The 7,310-nt window shown below is 50.1% G+C and overlaps 1 protein-coding gene across 5 annotated transcripts in view; it reads left to right on the top strand.

The window, feature by feature from the left end:
• The first annotated feature begins 862 nt into the window (after window positions 1-862).
• Window positions 863-7,310, top strand: part of CHD9 (chromodomain helicase DNA binding protein 9) — a 215,238-nt gene continuing 208,790 nt past the window's right edge. For 4 of the 5 annotated variants that reach the window (XM_035025216.1, XM_035025214.1, XM_035025215.1 and 1 more), the window contains exon 1: window positions 884-1,247. The gene's annotated coding sequence lies outside the window, so the exon portion shown is untranslated. Of the gene's footprint in view, window positions 1,248-7,310 lie in introns of all 5 variants that reach the window. The other variant, XM_035025212.1, reaches the window with a different exon arrangement.

Genomic DNA, 7,310 nt, shown 5'->3' with positions numbered 1-7,310 from the left:
GGACATTGCTTAATTATCAGCTAACAGGTGCTCAGCCTAGGGCAGTTCTATTTTGCCCCCCTCCCTTTCCCAGCCTCCCCAACCCCCCAGGGGTTAAGGGGTGGCTACTGGCATTTAGTGTCAGGGGGTCAGGGGAGGTTAGATGTCCTGAAGCACCAGGAAAGCCCCAACCAAAAAAAAAAAAAAAAAAAAAAAGCCATCGGCAGCCGGGCCGAGAAAGATGACCCGGTTTGCCAACTCCTAAGGGACCTGACTGTGTCTCCCAACTCCACACAGGGTCTGACACAGACTGGGGGGGGGGGTGTCTAATAAACCTCAGCCAAAGAGAGGGGAGGGAACAAGGTAGGAAGGAGGGCAAGGGGGTGAGGGGGGGTAAAAAGAAGAAAGGGTTGGTGGGAACGGAAAGGCCTCCCTGGGCTTGAGAGAAACCCAGTCCCTTGCATCTTCGGATGCTCCCAGATTATTTCAGAAAGAGGCTGTGCCAAACTGGGACGCACTAAAAGCCGTCGGCTGAAAGGACAGATCTCTGAGCGCAGCCAGGAAAATCCCAGGATGGCTCCCAGGCCAGGAGCCAGGGCCTGGCTGGCCCTCGCTGCCCCCGAGAGGAAGTTCAGCAAGGTCGGGTCCCGGCGCCCTCTGCGGAGGGAAGGTGGTGCGGGGCGGCGGGGGTCGGCGCCCGGGGTTCGCAGGCGCGCTGGCCAGCCGCCCACGTGGGAAGGCCGGCTGCATTTCCGCCCGCGGCCGCGCTCGCTCCCACCTCCCGGCCGCGGCCCCCGCGCCGCCCCCGCGCGCCCGCTAGGTGGCGCCTGCGCTCTAGTGGGCGCCTCTCCGGCGCCGGCGAAAGCCACGGCGGAGCCCGGCGGCCGAGCGAACCTGAGCCCCAGGATTCCGGGGACTGGAGGGCAGCGGCGGCAGCCAAGGTAGGATTCCTGAGCCTCGGGCGTTTCCCTCGAGCCTCTGCGGTCGGGCTGGGCAGCGCGGCGGCCGCCGAGCCCCGCGCGCGGTGCACGCGCGGATCCGGAGAAGTCGGAGCGGCCGCACGTGTTGTTGCCTGAGGGGACCCGGAGCCCTGCAGTCTCCAAGCTGGGCCTAGGGGCAGAGCAGAACCAGCAGGTCGCTGGCACGCAGCCGTCCTCCACTAGCCTGTGCCTCCGGAAAGCGTGCCCGGATTCCCCGAAGGGCAAGTCCGAAAAGGAGAAAAGAGTTACTGGTACCCAGAGCGACTACCCCTTTGCAGCCGAGTGCCGGTAAGATCCAGAGAAGCATTCTCAAACTTGGCTGCACGTTGGGATCTCTTGGGGGATACCCCACCCCACCCCACCCCCAGACTCAAATATAAGTGGTCTGGGGTGGGACCTGGGCATTTGGATATTTAAAAGCTTCCCAGGGGATTGCAATTAGCAGCTAAGTTTGAGGACCCTTGGTGTAAGGTTGGAGATGTAAGCCCCGAATGCTGATTCTTCTTCTCTCACCCCCCACCCCCACCCCCGCCTGTCCTCCTCCTCCTTCCTGCTTTTGAAGCAGGAAATATCTCTGCCTTTGAGCTGTCAAACCCAAGATAACAAGCCAACACCTCCCCTCCAATAGGGCTGGTTCTGAAAGCGTTAAACTCAGAAGTGGGCAGGGAACAGAAAGACACTGATGTGGAATGGGAGAGAAGACTCTGGAGCTGCCCTCATCGTTTTGGTAAATGTAGCTGAAGAGGCAGAGTAAGCGCCCCTGTAAGTAATAAAAATGATCCCATGTATTTACATAACAAGCAAAGTGGTTACCAGCATGGGCTTGGAGTCCCCGGAGCTAGTTCAAGAATTCATGGAACCACGTGTGGCCTCAGTTTCCCCATCTGCAAAATGGGTTTGAGGGTATAAACCTCTCAGAGTTGTTGTGGGAATTATTAACAATTAAAGGTCATGTTGCCTGAGCGTCTACCTGTGCTAAGTGCTTTCTGTGCATTGTCAATTTTGACTCCTCCATCATGGCCCACAAGATAGTCCTATAATTACCCCACATGGGTAGAAGAAGCTGGGCCTCAGGTCAAGGAACATGCTCAGGGTTATGTAATTAACAAGAAGCAGATTCTGGGCAATCTGACGCTAGGGCCCATGTGCAGAAGTAATCTGCTGTTTCCCTCATTGAGGGAATGTAGCGAAAACACTTAGCACAAGGCAGCTCGTGATGCATTTTCCATTAACAACGGCTGTCATTGCTGCCAACACAGCTCTTTCACCAAACTGACTCATTTGTTCATTCACGATCTAGTCGTTATTAAGAGCCTACTATGTACCAGGCGGTTTCCCAGATGCTAGACATAAAACGGTGAGTAAGCCAGAGGTAAACTGGCTCGCAGTGAATTCACACTCCGGTGAATGAGAGAAATGAGAACAAGTAGAGTGGATCCTCACTTTTTGCAGATTCTGTGGTCGCAAATTCTCCAACTCGCTAGAATGCATGTGTAACCCTAAAATCGATATCCACAGCGCTTGTGTGGTCATGCGTGGACATGGGCAGAGTGGCCGAAAATTGGAGCTGCCCAACATGCACGTTTCCAGCTGAGGTCAACACAAGGCAACACTCTGCCTTCTGGTGTTAGCTCTCATACAGTAAACGAGTGTCCTTTTTGTGGTCTGTTTCATGCCATGTTTGCTGCATTTTTGTGCGCTTTTTTTGGTTGGTGATTTCTGTTTAAGATCGCCCCCAAACATCATGTTCAAGTGCTGTCTAGTGCTCCTAAGCATGAGAAGGTTGTGATGTGCCTTACAGAGAAAATATGTATTTGATAAGCTGTGTTCAGGCATGAGTTGTAATGGTTTTGGCTGTGAGTTCAATATGACTGAATCGACAATGTATATGAAGTTAGGGGTCTTTAAACAGAAACACACATAATACAGGGTTAGGTGTTGATCTGTCGATGAAAATATGACCAGAGGCTCCCAGAAACCTAACTTTAGGTTTTTCCCCTAGGAGCAATGGTTCAGTATTTGCTAACTCCATATTCATGGCAACTTTATAGAACATAGCTGCTGTGAATAGTGAGACTTGACTGCAGTTAGACTTTACTGCACATGCAATGAAAGAATCAAGGTGGAGAGGCATAAGGAAGGGACCTGCCTTAGATTGGGTGTCAGAAAGGTTAGAAGCGGCCAGGCACGGCATGGGTGGGAGGAGGAAGAAGTGTTTCAGGCAGAAAAAGTAGCATGTGCAAATGCCCGGAGGTCACCAAGGGCTTGGTAAGGTCAGGAAACTCCAGGAGAGCCAGTGTGCAGGGAGTGTGGTGGGCAAAAAGAGCAGAAGTGCAATAATAATAATAATATGCTGGAGACAGAGGCTGGAGCCAGGTGGCACTGTGTGTTTTGTGGGCAGGTCTCATTTCATCCGATTAGCACAGTAATCCTGGCAGGCTGGTCAGGATGGTTTCCCCCTCTCACAGATGATGAAATCAATGCCCTATGTGGTTAAATACCTTATCCAAAGTTACACAGCTGGTAAGCAGCAAAACCGACCTCTAGTACCTCCCTCTTAATCTAATGCTGAACAGACATTTGAGTATTGATCAGAGATCTTAGGACCTAGTCCTGGGCTGGAGATTTGGTTTGGCCTGTGGAGGAATCAGTAACTAAGTGGATGCAGAAGCCATCAAGCATGGATGAAACTACTTGGGACAGTGCGCAGAGTGTGGAGGAGAAAAGTCCTCATGCCCTTTAAAAATAAAAATATTCCTGGGGCGTCTGGGTGGCTCAGTCGTTAAGCGTCTGCCTTCGGCTCAGGTCATGATCCCAGGGTCCTGGGATCGAGCCCCACATCGGGCTCCCTGCTCAGCAGGAAGCCTGCTTCTCCCTCTCCCACTCCCCCTGCTTGTGTTCCATCTCTCACTGTCTCTCTCTGCCAAATAAATAAATAAAATCTTTAAAAAAAAAATTAAAATATTCCTGCTATAAAACCATTAATGCCTCAGTGACAGAGTCCCAGTTGCCTGCAGGGGCAGAAAGAGTAGTGAGGGTGGGCACAAAGATGTAGAAAAAGGAAATGTGAAGGTCTGATCTAAACTACCCCCAAAATACTAGGTCTGGCATTGGGTCTCCCTATCCGCAGGGCAGCCAGGTCTCAATCTGCCTCTTGTCGCTACAGGACAATGATCTTAAGCAGGGGTCAGCAAACCTTTTTCTGCAAAGGGCCAGATAGGAAATATTTTGAGCTTTGTGGGCCATATGGTTTCAGTTGGCATCTTCTCGCTTCTGTGGTTGTAGAGGAAAAGCAGCCTTAGAAGGTATGGAAAGGAGTGTGTTCCAATAAAACTTTATTTATGGACACTGAAATTTGGATTTCATGTGACTTTAATGTGTCACAAAATGTTATTCTTCTTTTGATTTTTTTAAAGCCATTTAAAAATGTGGGGGCGCTGGTTAGGTGTCTGCTTTACAGCTCAGGTCACCTGGGGTCCTGGGATCGAGCCCCGCATCGGGCTCCTTGCTCAGTGGGGAGTCTGCTTCTCCCTCTCCCTCTGCCACTCCCCCTGCTTGTACACTTTCTCGCTTTCTCAAATCAATAAATAAAATCTTTTTAAAAAAAATTTAAAAAGATAAAAACCATTCTTAGCTCATAGTTGCACAAAAACAGGCAGTGGGTCGGTGGGCTGTGGCCCATGGGCTATAGTTTGCCAACTCTTTATCTGGAATCCTGAGACCTAAGGGTCGTAAGAATACTAAATGTCCGGGCGCCTGGGTGGCTCAGTTGGTTAAGCGACTGCCTTCGGCTCAGGTCATGATCCTGGAGTCCCGGGATCGAGTCCCGGGATCGAGTCCCGCATCGGGCTCCCTGCTCAGCAGGGAGTCTGCTTCTCCCTCTGACCCTCCCCCCTCTCATGTGCTCTCTCTCTCTCAAATAAATAAATAAAATCTTTAAAAAAAAAAAATACTAAATGTCCATCTAGCTAAATCTTTACCTGACCCATGAATCTCCGTCGACTGTTCTCAGCTATTTGAGCTCCCCCAATAAAATGGAACTCATTCCGTTGCTAGAAGTTTGAACTATACCATAGTTGGGGTTTCCCCAAACCCAGATCATGAGGCAAGGATTTGGGTGTCAGACTTTACTGGTGAAGTGATCCCAGAGAGCCGAGGTGAGAGTGAGGTAGACCCTGGGAAGGGAGGAAAACCGATGAAGGACGTGTTGGTAAGCGAGTTAGCACCAGGGCAATGGCTCAGTCTTACTGGGGAACCCTTGGAGAGATTGTGTGTACCGTGAAGAGGCAAGGAAGCTGGGGTATTTCCCTCCCTCCTCAAGGCCTCCCCACTTCTGCACTCTCTCTGAGGTCCACATCACCCCAGCCAGAAAATGCCTTCGGGTGAGAAGAAGAGGTGGCGGGTGCAACTGGAAATGGTCCACAGGCGGCCTCCGGGGGGCGCTGACGAGCATGGGTGCCCTACAAAGTGTTTCTGATTTGGGTTATTTTTTTTTAAGATTTTATTTATTTATTTGAGAGAGAATGAGAGAGGGAGAGAGCATGAGATGGGGGAGGGTCAGAGGGAGAAGCAGACTCCCCGCTGAGCAGGGAGCCCAATGTGGGACTCAATCCCGGGACCCCAGGATCACGACCTGAGCCAAAGGCAGTCGCCCAACCAACTGAGCCACCCAAGCACCCTCTGACTTGAGTTTTTTAAGTGTGTGCTGCATACCCCTGGGGGCCTTGTGAGATGATTTGGTGTGGAATGAAGTCACGGAGCTAAAGGACATGAAGTCTCAGACTAGGATAGGTATTCCCTTTGTAAACTGCCTCTTTGATCCTGCCCTGCTGCTCTCTCTCCCCAGTCTAGGAGCTCCAGGCGCCCTGGCCTTGTACTTCCTGGAACTTGCCAGACTCTCTTCTGACTATAGTCAACAAAAGAGGTCTTAGTGAAGTACCAGGCTAGCTTGTCTCCCTGTTTTTATGGAAAAGACAGCAGTCCTCCAATTCAGGGCATTGAATGGGCAAGAGTGGTCAGCTAAAATTTAAGAACATTGTTGTGTTTATTTTTACAGTTTCCACCTATACATGGCAAGTGTTTCTGGCTCCACATTCACAGTAGTAATATAAAGTGTTTTCTTTAAAATACATTAACGGGGCGCCTGGGTGGCTCAGTTGGTTAAGCATCTGCCTTAGGCTCAGGTCATGATCCTGGGGTCCTGGGATGGAGCCCAGAGCCCAGCATGGGGCTTCCTGCTCAGCCGGGAGCCTGCTTCTCCCTTTCCCTCTGCCCCTCCCCCCACTCGTGCTCTCTTTCTCTCTCAAATAAATAAAAAAATCTTTAAAAAATAATAAAATAAAATACATTTACATAATGTGTCTACTTAGAGAAAAATATGATAAAAATGATAGTTGCCACTTACTGAGCACTTAGTACGTGCTTGACGTTATTCAAAGCCCCTGCCAGGCATAATTTAATTACTCCTCACCACAGTTGCATGGGTTAAGTCCTACTTGACGTAGGTACTATTATTAGCTGAGAAAACAAGCATAGGGAAGTTAAGTAACTTGCCCAAAGTTATATAGCCAGTAAGTGACAGAACTGGAAAGTAAACCCAGATTGTCCTGCTCCACAGTTTATGTTCTTTTTTTAAAAAAAGATTTTATTTATTTGAGAGAGAGAGAGAGCCCTTGAAGATGAGCTGGGGGGAGGGGCAGAGGGAGAGGGAGAAGCAGGCCTCCTGCTGAGCAGGGAGCCCCAAGGATGCAGGACTGGATCCCAGGACTCTGGGATCACAACCTGAGCCATAAAGCAGATGCTTCACCGACTGAGCCACCCAGGCCGCCCACAGTTTTGTGTTCTTAATGGCAGGATGACACTGCTTCTCACAAACTTGACAAAAGAAAAAAGAAAAAAAGAGTGAAGATATTATTTGGCTTACTGATGGTGGAGGAAGCCTGCCATAAGAGGTTCCTCTTTCTCATCCAGCTGAAATCTGTCTCCCTGAATCTGCCACCCCTTGGTTGTCATACTTTCTTCTGGAGCCTCAGGGAACAAATCTGTCCCCTTTTCATCCCTACAGTCCTTCAGATATTTGATGACGGGGAACCTGGCTGGCCCTCCCGGATCTTCCCTGTTCTAGATTAAACATTGCCAGTTCCTTCTGCTTCTACTCTATCGTGTGTTCTCGGCATCTTCCCCCAAGCAAACAGCCCCTTTCTTCCTTATTCCTGTGTATCCCATGGAACCTATGATGTTGTTTTTGTTGCTGTACCTTTTTTTTTTTTGGGCCCTTGCAGCTCATTCTGGGCTCAGGGTGGATGGCTGTGGTTGGGGTGATTGATGAGGCAAAGAGCAGCTAGATAATGA

This window comes from Mirounga leonina, unplaced genomic scaffold, assembly GCF_011800145.1.
Source record: "Mirounga leonina isolate KUSES-001 unplaced genomic scaffold, KU_Mleo_1.0 Mir_180, whole genome shotgun sequence".
Taxonomy (NCBI): Eukaryota; Metazoa; Chordata; class Mammalia; order Carnivora; family Phocidae; genus Mirounga; species Mirounga leonina.
This window is presented reverse-complemented; position numbering and strand designations above follow the sequence as displayed.